This window comes from Otolemur garnettii, unplaced genomic scaffold (assembly GCF_000181295.1).
Source record: "Otolemur garnettii isolate 467f Iridium unplaced genomic scaffold, OtoGar3 scaffold00010, whole genome shotgun sequence".
NCBI lineage: Eukaryota > Metazoa > Chordata > Mammalia > Primates > Galagidae > Otolemur > Otolemur garnettii.
The window spans coordinates 36,037,261-36,050,272 of record NW_003852405.1 but is presented as its reverse complement, the minus strand read 5'-3'; the positions used below and the strand labels follow the sequence as shown (position 1 = coordinate 36,050,272).

The following is a 13,012-nucleotide window of genomic DNA, read 5'->3' as shown; positions in this document are numbered from 1 at the left end:
CCAGAGGCAGCATTTGCCACTGGGGGCCGTGTGATGGGTCAGGTGGTGTCACTGCTACCTACTTTAATCCAAGATCTGACTATTTCTTTTGGGGAAGAATTTTAGGTGCTATCAAGATGTGCAGTCATTCTGGGGACATCAGGTGGGCAGATAGGAAATTCTTTATTCATAAAAAAGTGGGGGCCTTCCAGCTAAGACTGTCAATGGTAGACACACCCACAGTAAATATCAAATGGGAGACAAAAATAGCCCAGAGCCTGACATGACGAACACCACTATTATCCCCCCTCGGACTTCTCCTGGTGGCTGGGCATGGGCTGCTCCCTACCATGTGTATGTCGGTTGACTCTCCTCTCTGTCCCAAGCCCCTGGACTCCAGGCTACCCTGCTGCCCTTTCCCCAGGCCCCTGGCATAAGGAAACAGAAACTTCCTGGCCCTTGTGCTGCAACCTGTCTGGCTGTCCCCGGCACATTTTTTAAGGCAGGAGGGCCTGGGGGGAAGCTGCTTGGTGCCCGGACATATATGGCTAAGTGCACGCTTGGCACGGCGGTGACTGGAGGAAGACACTGGGCGGGCAGCAGCATGGCAGGTTCATGAGTCATGGGAGCAGGTGGACGACAGGCGTGCCTCCTGGCCTGCAGCAGGCCCAGGCCAACTCATCCTCAGAGCTGCAGCAGGCCCAGGCCAACTCATCCTCAGAGCTGCAGCTGCACAGGCCAGACTCGGCTGCAGAAAACAGGAGCAACCACCACTCCACAGTGCAGGAGGCACAGAGGTGCTCTACCATGTTCCTGACTCCGAGGATGTTCCCAAAGGCTGCGTTGGAGGGCTTAGGTAGGGCATGTAGCCTTTGTGGTCAGGGGAAGCTTTGGGTCAGATGTACAAGCACCACTGTGCCTTTAACTGTGTGCAGACCTATGCAATCAGCTGTGTCAGCAAGCTCCGGCATCCTGGTTTTGGACCTGCCTGTGCCACTGACTAGCTGGGTGAAACCAGGTAGGCTACTCTACTCTGTGAGTCCCAGTTCTGTTTATAATGTGAGGGTACGTTACTGTCCTCAGAGATGGGCTCTACGTGGGGCTGGGGAGAGACTCCGCTCACTGGTGGATGTCTAGCATTCAGCACAGGGTCAAGGCCTCCACAAACAGCAGCTGCTATGGTCTCCATCCTGGGGGTGCACACTGCACTGAGAATTGGAAGTAATTCCTTGTTTACCTAATTGTTCCCAACCACCTCCCTCCCCACCGGTCAGTGAGCCTCAGGATTTGGCTGGGCCTGGGTGGGGCACTGGGCACCTGCCCTTCTGGGAGTCCCAAGGCCACCCTGCTGTACTAGTGTCAGGGCACTGACAGTCAGCAGAGAATTCCATCAGAATAGGGAAGCTGGAGGAATGAAGGAAACTGGGAGGATGAAGTGTGTGGCAGGGCACGGTGGCCTGGCCCTGCCTTGTCCCAGGGCTCGGGTGACCTCATTTCAACATACTCTGGGCCTAAGTCCCTCTTCCTGAATCATCCTGCTCCACCCACAGGACAGGTACAGGGTCTGACTCTGCTTACACCCTGCAGCCTGGCACCTTTCAGGGCTCCCAGGTAACAGAGAGTCTGAAACCAGTGAGGTGGCCAGCAGCCTTGCCTGGCCGCGCAGCCTGGGTCCCCAGCAGCTTCTGTTTTGTTCCTCATAGAATATTAAACTGGGATCCCCTTGCCGCTGCCTGGCTCTAACCCAGGAGGAACAAGACACCTTTCCTCTCTAAATGTTCTCTTTGCATGAGAACCACCAAGCACTCCCTCCTGCTCACCCTCCAGGGCATGAGATTTCCCAGGCAGAGCTGGACAGTCCGCTTCTGCCCTGCAGCGTGGCCCTAAGCAAAGCAAACAGTCCACAGTGAGGCTCTGTTTATAAAAAGCTTTGTGCAGACTCCTCTGAAATTGGCCAGAAACCTGGCATTTAGTACTTAGAGAATTCTTATTTTCTGACAATACGGCAGTCAGGATTAAAGACAACTAGCCATTGGCCACTCAAGTGGGCTTCCTGCCACTCCCATCCTGCTGTCTGTGCCCACCTGCCCCTCCAGTGGCCTCCTCCCCTCCTCATGCAGACAGCTCCCTGCTCTCTCCCAGAGGGGAGTCCTGCAGGGCCCAGGCTCTGCAAAGTCCACTCAAATTTTTAACTGGGTGCTACTGATACCAGGCACAGTGTGTTCAGAATAAGTTGGGAGGACAGGTGACAGCTCCCGCCCTCAGGGAGGTGTAGAGTAAGCCCTTGGCTGTGCCCCTCTCCTGCTGCCGCCCTCCTCACGCTCCCAACCCAAGTGTAGTTTCTCTTCCCAAAGTCCTTTCTCTGCTGGTACAAATATGGACAACTCCCTAGCACCTGCCAAAAATTAAAGTTTAAGAGATGGGTAATCGTTACAGCTTCTAAGATTTATTAGAACATAAACAGCTTCCTACTGACCACTGCAGGGGAATACTTTGGTCAATTACATTGGTGTTTGTGGCTGTAGGGGAATAAAAAATGTCTCTTCTATACCTTTGTCCTAGGTTCTTTGGCTGGGATACAAATTAATTTGACATATAAACAGCCTGATGGGAGAAAAGCCACATTTAATTACATATGTACCCATGGAGCGCCACAAAACAGACTCAGAAGGACCAACTGGCTGGACCTCACACAGCATCCTGAGCTATAGAAAGGGCTCAGGGCTTCTGGCAGGTGGCAGAGAAAGGTGTGGGAAGGGGAGGGAAGGAGATGTTTGGTGAATAAAGGTGTTCTCATCAGGCACAGAAAAAGTCTTGGGTAGTAACTGCATCTGCCTTCAGCTGAAGAGGTGATAGTCTGGGTTTGGTGTCACCTCTAGTCTCCTCTCCTGGGATTCCAATTAATCTTCCCTGGTTGATAAGAGTCCTGGGGAGGACTCATGACAATCAGGCACTTCTCGGGGGATCATCTGTGGGCAGATAGGGGAGCTCAGAGAAAGCCTCCAGCCTGCGCAGTGTTCCCCAGAAGCCCCCTCGGCAGAAAGCCCTCAGCAGACCAAAGCATCATCCTATTGTAGGGTGACGCTTCCTCAATTCCTTTGATTATCACAGGAAAAGCTGCGCTCTGGGCTCCTGGGGAAGGATATAATCTGATTATACCTTTACTCCTATGGAGAAACCAGGTCACGTTGAGAAGCCTCTTCAAGGAGCGGGTCTGCAGAGAGGCACAGCCTGAGCTAGGAGGCCCCACCACCTTTAGGGAGCTGAGCTGTGCCCACACTTCCTCCCCACCTGCAGCTGCCCACAGCTCCCTCCACAGCTGGATGGGGCAGAACAGAGCTGAGCAGAGAAACAAGCCTCCCCCAACACCCCTGCACCTTGGGAAGGTTTTCTCCGGTATTTCCTCGGTGACCAGGATGTCTGCCTGGCTGTGTGTTTGTGTTGCCGGGTGGATAAACAGCCTGCTTTATTCATACACCAAACACAGCCGCTGCCAAGGCAGGAGCCGCCTGACGTGTGTAGAAGCCTGGGCTGCTTTCACGTGCACCGTTTCGTGAAGCCTCACCTGAAAGGTGCATCACTCCTGTCCTTGTGTCACACACGAGGCAGCTGAAGTGAGAAAACTGCTTCAAGTTAACCCAGCTCTGAAGCCTCTCTCATTCCAGAAGCCTCCCTCTCCACTGCACCAAGGAAAAGGCGGTTCTAATTAACCTGGTTTACACACACTCAGGGCGCCTCTGGCACCTCACAATGTGCTGCTCAATGCAGAGGGACCTGGACGCTCAGTGACCTGGAGGTGGCACTTGCTGATGACCCATGTGTGCAACCCCCTTCCGACGGGAAGGCTCCTTTCTCTAGTGCTTGGGGGAAGACCTCCCCTATCTAGTATACAAGATAAGCAGGAATGCTCTCCGGCCCCTCCCTGAAGTCAGCATCTGGAAAGCCGGGGCCACAGTGCCCCTGGCCCAGAGGGGCTGAGGCCTGCACATGCCTGGGCAGACAGGGGTCCGATAACACCCTGCTAACCCTTCTTCAGCCATGCGTCCATTTTCACATCTGGGCAGCAGATTTGAAGAAACATGCAGTACTCAGCTCTTCAAATACTTTGCATCGGTTTTAATGATGTGGTTCATCTGAATTCTCAGGTTCCCAGAAATTCCCAGGAACAAGACGTCCCATTAGGGAAATAAGGGCATTTTAACCTTTGTGGAGAGAGGCCTGAAGCTGGGAGAGGCAGGCGGGGATGTTTGAGTGTCACAGCACTCGCTGGGAGGAAGGCACCGGGAAGCCCCAGGGCCTGAAACACAAGTCATCGTGGCCTGGTCCATAATTGAATTGCTGGAGTGAAGCCAGCTTCGTGAGCAGACACACGCTCTTGTGGCAGGAAGAGGGAGCAGATAAAAAAGCAGCCATAGGCTCGCACTTCTCTTGATCTCAGCTTCAAGTACCTTATTCTAACTTATCCGCCTGTTCTTCTGTAAAAGGGAGACAGCAACACGGATTTCACGTGGTCTAGAGGGAACGCATGCAGGGAGCACAGAATCAGGTTCTAAGAAACAGTTTCTGTTCTCACGAACACTTATTTATATCAGAACCCACAGGCGAAACCCAGGTGATAGAAGTGTTTTTTGGGCCCCACACTTGATGGTGTTTTAAGTTGATTTGTCAACATTTGGAAAATGGAGGGATTTCACTTGAAAAGTAAGATTTCTGGGAAAATCAGGAAATCCTACAAAACTTGGCTGAAACAAGAGGTGTCTGCCGTTTTGATGTTTGCTGACACATGTGTGGGGCTGTGTGAACTCACCGCCTTTATGCTATGCCTCAGACATTTCCTTCCCAGGACACAGTCAAGCACTAGCCAGGGGGTGTGGGCTCATTCCTGCCACTTCCCAAATCTAAGGTCCTGGCAGCACTTGGAACCTGTTTAAGCCTCGATTTTCTCCTGGGACAAATGTTGGGAAAACAATACTTTCCTATCTCAAAGGACTGTGAGGAGCATCAGATAAAATGAGCACAAATGTAATAAATGAAACAGACACTTGTCCTGAGTATTGGGCCCTGCACCTCCTTCCTTATACCGGGTGAAATATCCTAAGCCAGGGGTCCTCAAACTTTTTAAACAGGGGGCCAGTTCACTGTCCCTCTGACCGCTGGAGGGCCGAACTGCAGGCCCCAGGACGAGTTGGCTACTAAACAGGACAGGCAGCGGTGGCAATAACACCCGGTGGGCCTGATAAATGTCCTCGGTGGGCTGCATGTAGCCTGCGGGCCATAGTTTGAGGATGCCTGCTCTAAGCTCTTTGCAGGCCTGACCAGCTGGTTCCAGGGAGTTCTGTCCTCCTAGCTGGCCTCACTGAGCTGCAGGGCTAGAAAGCAGAAAGCAGTATTTCCCAGAGATATGGGCTGAACTGGGCACCCCCAGTAACTCAGAATGTGACTGTATTTGGAGACAGGGTCCTTGAGGAATTAAATTAAAATGAGGTCATTAGGTCGTAGGCTCACATCTGTAATCCCAGTACTCTGGGAGGCTGAGGTGGGTGGATTGCTTGAGCTCAGGAGTTTGAAACCAGCCTGAGCAAGAGTAAGACCCTTTCTCTACTAAACATAGAAAAACCCAAAAAACACCCCCCGCAAAAAAAAAGACTAGCCAGGAGTGGTGGTGGGCACCTACAGTCCCAGCTACCTGGGAGGATGAAGAAATAAGATCTCTTAAGCCCAGGTTGCTGTGAGCTATGACACCATGTCACTCTACTCAGGGGCCCAGGGCAACAGAGTGAGACTCAAAAAAAAAAAAAAAAAAAAAAAAAGAAGAGGAGCTATTAGGGCTCACCCTAATCCAACATGAAGAGATGGGAAGTGGACACGGACAGGTGCCTGCCGGGAGCGAGAGGCAGGGAGGAGGGCGTCTGTGAAACCAAGAGGGGCCTCGGACAAGCCCACCCGCCAGCACGATGCTCGCAGACTGCCAGCCTCCGGAAGTGAGCACACACATTTCTGCTGTGTGAGCCCGAGTCTGCGGTGGCATGTCAGGGACTCCTAGCATACGGTCACACCCAGGGGCTTCCGCTGATGCAGGCTCCACCGACTCAACTCACTGAGGAGAGACGCGCTGGGTGGGAGAGAAGGCTGCCAGTTTTCTCATGCTTGGCTCGTGTCTGCTGACAGCAGGGTGGTGGCAGGTTTCCCTGGGTGGGGGGGGGGCATCCCAGTGTCTGTTCCTGAGAAGCCGTGTGATGGCAGCAGCCCCCCAGTTCTCACACCCTGCGGGCCCCGGCGGCGGCCAGTTCTATGCTGGTATCTGGGAGCTGTTCCAGAGAATGGTGTCTGCCGAGAGCCTCCTCCCCCAGCCCTTCCGAGGCTTATGCAAGCTCTGCGCACTAAAGCCCGCTCTGCCACTATCGTCAAGAGTGGTTTCTGTTTGCTGTAAAAAAACCCCAACTGACTGATCATCTCTTGTATTGTAAACAGCAAATAACTTATTACAAATATTAGCTGTGACTTTGGTTATTACCACGCCATCGTTGCTGAACACCCAAGCCCTAAGACTTGAAAGGAAGGAGGACTAAGACCCAAAATCCTTTCTCCTTCTACCCAAGTTGCAGCTATGAGACAGAGTGATGGGACTTGTGGCCAGCAGCATGTGCTGGCCTGCAGCTCTCACAGCAATGGGCCAGGGGAACCTGCTGCTGGCTTAGGGGAGGGAGAGGAGGAAGGGCTACGTGTGAAGCATGGTTGAGCAGGGGAGAGAGAATGTCTGGAGCTCAAGAGAAATTTTTATGGGCTCTGAAATCAGCAGAATGATCAGACCTCAACAGAGCTCATTCTGTGAGAGCAGTATGCTTCGAGATCTTTGAATCCTTATCTGGTATCTGTCATTAGTTGATTTCACCTGCCATCCAGGGCACAAGTCCCTGAATAATAAAGTTATGATGATTAACTTTGACAATGAACACCATTTACCAAGCACTTAGTCTGTGCCAGGTGAATAAATGTCACAAATCATTGCATCTAATCCTCTTAACAGGTCTAAGATGAATCTTTTTCATCATCTGTTTTACAGGTGATGCACAGGATGTTAAAAAATTCTTGCCTAAGATCATAAGAGCTAAGGTGGTGGAGCTGGGAGACACAGGGCTACCTACTCTCAGGACCATGCAGTCTTAGCCCTGCACTTACTGCTCTGAACAGCAAGGTCACAAGGAAAGAGTCGGGAGAGAAGGTGGGCAAGTGTCAGCCAGAAGCACCAAACCAAAAGTGAGCCTGGTCTCTGCTGAGGGGCTGTCCCTCACTCAGACAGGTGGTCCCTAGAGCCATGTAGGGACTAGGAAGCTAAGTGGTCTTACTGTTAGGTAGAAAGCTAGGGATCCTCTTCAGGGGAAGGAGGGAGGGCAAGGGCACGGGCCACCAGGACCCTATCTTGGTGCCATCCACCTTGCTTCTGTCCCAAGTGATTGCTCACACCTGGGGAGCAGGGACTGTCCTATCAACCTAGCAGTCAGAACTTAGGGTGCCAACTGCAAAAGTATGTAAGACTCTAGCCCATAGGGCCTGGCAACAGGTTCAACAGCGCCTGGAAGGTGACCTGGAACAGTCTTACGGCTCATTCTTGTGTCATTAGCTTAAATCTACACTGTGGGCTCAAGCTCTTGGGAGGTCCCATGCACAGTAAGACTCTGGTTCCAAGGTGACCTCTGAACCAGGAGGTAGGCCTGACCCAGGCAGTATAAAAGAGGTGCCCCCCCGCCGCCACCTCCATATTCAGCGCCCTGTGTTTGTCCATGTGAGGACAACGGCAGCCCCTTTGCAGGAGTCTATGGCAAACCTACCTTGCTCTGTAAAAGCCTGTCTTTCTCTTCCTCCGTAAACTTTGTTTCACACTTGCATTACTTTGGGGTATCATTTTTTTGACCATGAGCACCCCAAGAACTGAGGACACAGCTGCCTGAAACCCCCACATTTTAGGACACAGCTGCCTTGACACCTGACATTTTCAGAAAAGCCAGAGGAGAACTGGTTGTTCTTATTTGAAAGGTAGACCACCCCAGATTCAGGTAAGGCTACTGAGGAAGACTCAGCTGACCCCATCTCCTCCTGTGCCCTAGGGGAGCTGGCAGGGAGCCAGGGGAATGAGCCGCTCCCAGCAGGAAATGGAGCAGCACAGCCTCAGACCCTGGCAGCCAGTTCCTGACTTTCCGTGTCCAGAACACCTGTGGTTCTTGTTTTAAAAAAAACTGATTCAGTAGGTCTGGGGTGGGGCTCAAGAATGTGTATTCCAAAGCTTCCTAGGTGAGTCTGATAGGGACGGTCTTAAGAAACACTGAAGTGATAATCAGAGTCTGCCTCTCAATCCTGCCCCATGTTTATTTCTGCCTGGGGAATTAAAAGCATGTCACTTCTTTCTAAGCTTAATTTTTCAAAGCTCAGAATAAGCCCTGAGAAATTCTAGCTCCTTTTAATGACCTTAACCTACAGGGTCAAACCTTCTTCAGCTTGAAATTGCCTTTACCATATCTCTCTGCCACAATGATTTGTTTCTGTAACAGTCACTTTGTCCTGGAAAGTGCCTTCTCCCTGATTCAACAATGCTGGACTGTTCTTGATCTAACTGGGCATTCTCAAGGGCCCAGACCCAGCACTCCAGGCAAAGTGGACATGGCTTTTACAGTCAGATAAATCCCAATCCTGGCTCAATTATTTCCTACCTAGTTGCTTTCCTTCTGAGCCTCAGTTTCCTCATCTGTAAAATGGGAAGGGATAATTACAGCAGGATGAACTGAGAACATGGGCAGGTCACTCGGCCCTTGCCGGCACACACCAGTCCCCAAGAAAGGTAGGCGACACTCCACCCTTATGACCTTGGCTATGACCCACACACTACATGCATAGCCCTGACCTTTCACCTGAACTCCAGTGTCTCTAGAAGACTATTCAAATTCACACTTGCATGGCTGACAATTCCTTCCACCAGCACTGTCTGCCCCCAACCGTTCCCATGTCCCTTCCAGGGGTGACATCCCCATGGCCCTGGTCACCCAGCCACCCTTTTGCCTCCAAGGGAATAGAAATGTGGGCTGTGTGATTTAAACTTTCTTTTTTTTTTAATTTTCAGCTCATGACCAATCTTAGTTTATTTATTTAAGCCTTTAAACTTTTTAGTAGCTACATTTGAAAAAGTGAAATTTTGAATTTTTTTTAGCCCAGTAAGAAAACTGACATGTAATTACTGTAAAAAAATGTTTTTTGTATTGAATATTTGAGACTGGCATGCACTTTACACTTAGGGCACATCTTGAGACACTGGCCATTTTATTGGGCAGAGCGAGCTTAGGCCCTGGCACTTCCTGAATCCTACTTTGACAAACCCTATGTCTCCCCCCAACACACATACACTTCTATTCTACCTGAGTCTCGGCCCCTCAGATCAGGGCTACACGTCAGCCTTGTCACAGTTCTCTTCCCGATCTCTCTCCAGCTGATCTACCCCGAGGCTATCACCAGACACCACTTTCAGCTTGGTCCTCTCTGGCTTTCCTAGGACCCCTTTGCACTTGAGATCCTAATGTTTCTGCCACCATAATAAAAACCTTAATCATGAAAACAGCTGATTTCTACAGAGCCTCCTGTTGTGCCAGACACTGGGCCACCTGTCCATCACTGCCACAGTGTCCCCCTGAACCCTCACAATGACCCTGAGGGAGGCACTATTTTCATGCCCGTTTTACAGATGAATGGACCCCTAGAAAAATTCGTATGTGTCTTATGTCAAACTGCTAGCAAGCTGCTTGGCTGGGTTTGAGCCCAAGGCAGGCTGGTTCCTGAGTCTCGGCCCAGACCTCTGCTGCTACTGTGCACAGCTGGAGTGTCCCCCCACTCTCAGCTCTGTTCACAAGTCCCACCTATGAGCCTCTGTTCAAGTTCTCTGCTGCTTCTCTTTCCCTGAGATTCTATTTTTAGGCCTTAGTTCAGATATGCACCTCTTCTGAGCATGATTCCCCTAACTGTTTTCACCTATATAGTGACTAAGTCCTTGTATGAATTCCTGCTCTGTGCTCACAGCTCAGGGGCTGACCCGTGCAGGAAAGCGCAGGCAGGCAGCACTGTGTGCTAAGGCCCTACAGCTGCACACACACTCTGGGGTGTGCCTTCCCCTGCCCCCCAGAGGATTTATAGCTGTTGTCAAATTCTCAAAAAGGCCTGTAAGACTTAATGCCTATTGCCATGTAACTGACTATGTGAATCAGGTCAACTAAGTTTGCAAACTCATCCTAGAAAACTACTTTTTCTGGGATGAGTTCTTGAACTTATCTGCCCTTATATAAATATGGTCTTCCTGCTAATCTGTTAGCTCAATATAGCAGCCACGTTTATTCATTGCCGCGTGCCAGCTGCCATGGCAATTACTCTACGCAGATACCAGTTCCTTTAATGTTCTCTGCAACGCTAAGAAGTTGAACTTGTCACACTTACTGAGACTAAAGCTCAGTGTGCCTGGGGTCATTACAGCTATGAAGTGTAGAAATAAGATTTCAACTCAGATCCCTCTGACTTCACAGCTGTGCCCTCATCAGGCAGGTGAGTCACTCCATGTGCCTTCTGTTAGATACTGACTAATGCAGAGGTCTCAAATGCCTGGTCACATCGGGACACAGGACGTAGTGACCAATTCATCAGCGTGAACCTTCAATCCGGTGCTCGTGGGGCCCATGCTTGTCTTCCTAGAATCAGGACACACCTTGCTGCTCCTTCCTATAGGTATCCTGCAAAACACTGATGTTCTGAGCCCCCGGATCCACCTGCCTGGTTCCCTGCACAGCTCTGAGAAGCCAGGTGGGGTTCACAGGCACTTGGTTGGGACCAGTTACTGGTGCTGTGAATTTCCACTGCTGGCATGGGATGGCCACTTGTGTGACGCCCAGAGCCCCACAACCCAGGTACCAGGTGTCCTCATACTGTGCTCCAAATAGGTTTTCAGCTGGTGAAGGTGGGCCCATGGGGTGTGGTCCTCTGATTGGGACCCCTGGACGGGGAGGGCCCAGCCCCTTCTGTGCTGTGCTAGGATCCAGAACCATAGAGATAGGTGTTTACGGCCAACACCACAAGAGACATTTACAAACAAGTTTTACTTTTGACCTAGTGTGGCAAGATTGGCTGACGAGAAGATTGGCTTATATCTACATGGCTGGCTTGAGCCAGATGTGTTTATCCACAAATGAATGAATTCAACCACCATTTAATGTGGAAAGCAGACATGAACATTTAGAGTGGTTTTTCTGTGGCAAGGGCTTTATGGAAACTTATTTAGTACTAATTACTCTTCACAACATCCCTGAAGAAGAGATCACTATTATTTCACTAACTTATTTTCAAATTTGCAAAGGATATGTGCATATAGTAAAAATCATCAATAATCCAAAAGGGTATGCAGCAGAGACTAGCTCTCCTTACACTTTAGACTTTCCCAGGCAACCACCTATCAGCTTCTCTCGCTTCCTGCTGGAGACGTCCCCTGCATATAGAGATGGTGATGTGCATGTATTTAACCCTAAAAATATAAGTGGGGCCGGGGGTGGTGGCTCACACCTATAGTCTAGAACTTTGAGGTCAGAGCAGGAGGATAACTTGAAGCTAGGAGTTCAAGATCAGCCCAGGTAATATAGTGAGACTCCGTTCTCTACAGAAAATAAGAAAAAATAGCTGGGTTTGGTGGTGTATACCTGCAGTCCTTTCAGGAGGCTGAGGCAGGATGATTGCTTACACTCAGAAATGTGAGGTTGCCGTGACCTGTGATTGCACCATCGCACTCTAGCCAGGGTGACAGAGCAAGCCTCTGTCTGTTAAAAATAAAAATATAAACACAACAACAAAAAATACAAATGAGAACATGTTATGTGCAGTCTCTGTACTACATTGTAACTAACATAATCTGGAGATCATGATAAATTTAGTAAAATTAATCCAGTTTCTAGATGAGGACATGGAAGCTCTTGGGAGGCCCAGTGAGTAAGGGACAGGGTTGAAATACAGTCTGCAGCTCCCGCAGGGCCACTCCACACTGCAGGCCCCCCACGCCCCCTCGAAGCATCCTGAGCTAGAGAGAGAGAGAGGGAGCAGGAGTGATGACCGAGTTGAAGACAAAAGTCCTGCCCTGCGAGGACTCATTCTTTGGGGGGGGGGGGGGGGCAAACAGTACTACACGAAGAGAGATTTCCAAACATGAGAACAGCTTCACGGTATCCCAGGGTGCTAAGCTTCATGAAGGGAAGGAGCCTCAGAGTAGGGGCAACCCTAGTGAGGTCCTCTACAGCAGAGGGGTGTCAACAGGTTGTCCCCACACCAGACACCATCAGTATCACCTGGATACTTGTTAGAAACCTCTCAATGGCCCCCCAGACCTGTACAATCAAACTCCTGGGTGGGCCTAGCCACCTGCTGCTGAAGCCCTCCCAGGATTTGATGCTCCCTGCACCTGCTGAAGCCCTCCCAGGATTTGGTGCTCCCTGCACCTGCTGCTGAAGCCTTCCCAGGATTTGATGCTCCCTGCACCTGCTGAAGCCCTCCCAGGATTTGGTGCTCCCTGCACCTGCTGCTAAAGCCCTCCCAGGATTTGGTGCTCCCTGCACCTGCTGCTGAAGCCTTCCCAGAATTTGGTGCTCCCTACACCTGCTGCTGAAGGCTTCCCAGAATTTGATGCTCCCTGCACTTGCTGATGAAGCCTTCCCAGAATTTGGTGCTCCCTGCACCTGCTGAAGCCCTCCCAGAATTTGGTGCTCCCTATACCTGCTGCTGAAGGCTTCCCAGGATTTGGTGCTCCCTGCACCTGCTGCTGAAGCCTTCCCAGAATTTGGTGCTCCCTGCACCTGCTGCTGAAGGCTTCCCAGGATTTGGTGCTCCCTGCACCTGCTGCTGAAGCCTTCCCAGAATTTGGTGCTCCCTATACCTGCTGCTGAAGGCTTCCCAGAATTTGGTGCTCCCTGCACCTGCTGATGAAGCCTTCCCAGAATTTGGTGCTCCCTGCACCTGCTGCTGAAGT

At 50.9% G+C, this 13,012-nt stretch overlaps 1 protein-coding gene across 2 annotated transcripts in view; it reads right to left on the bottom strand.

Moving 5' to 3' along the window:
- Positions 1 to 13,012, bottom strand: part of GNG12 (G protein subunit gamma 12) — a 116,626-nt gene that overhangs the window by 2,744 nt on the left and 100,870 nt on the right. The gene's annotated exons all lie outside the window — the stretch shown is intronic.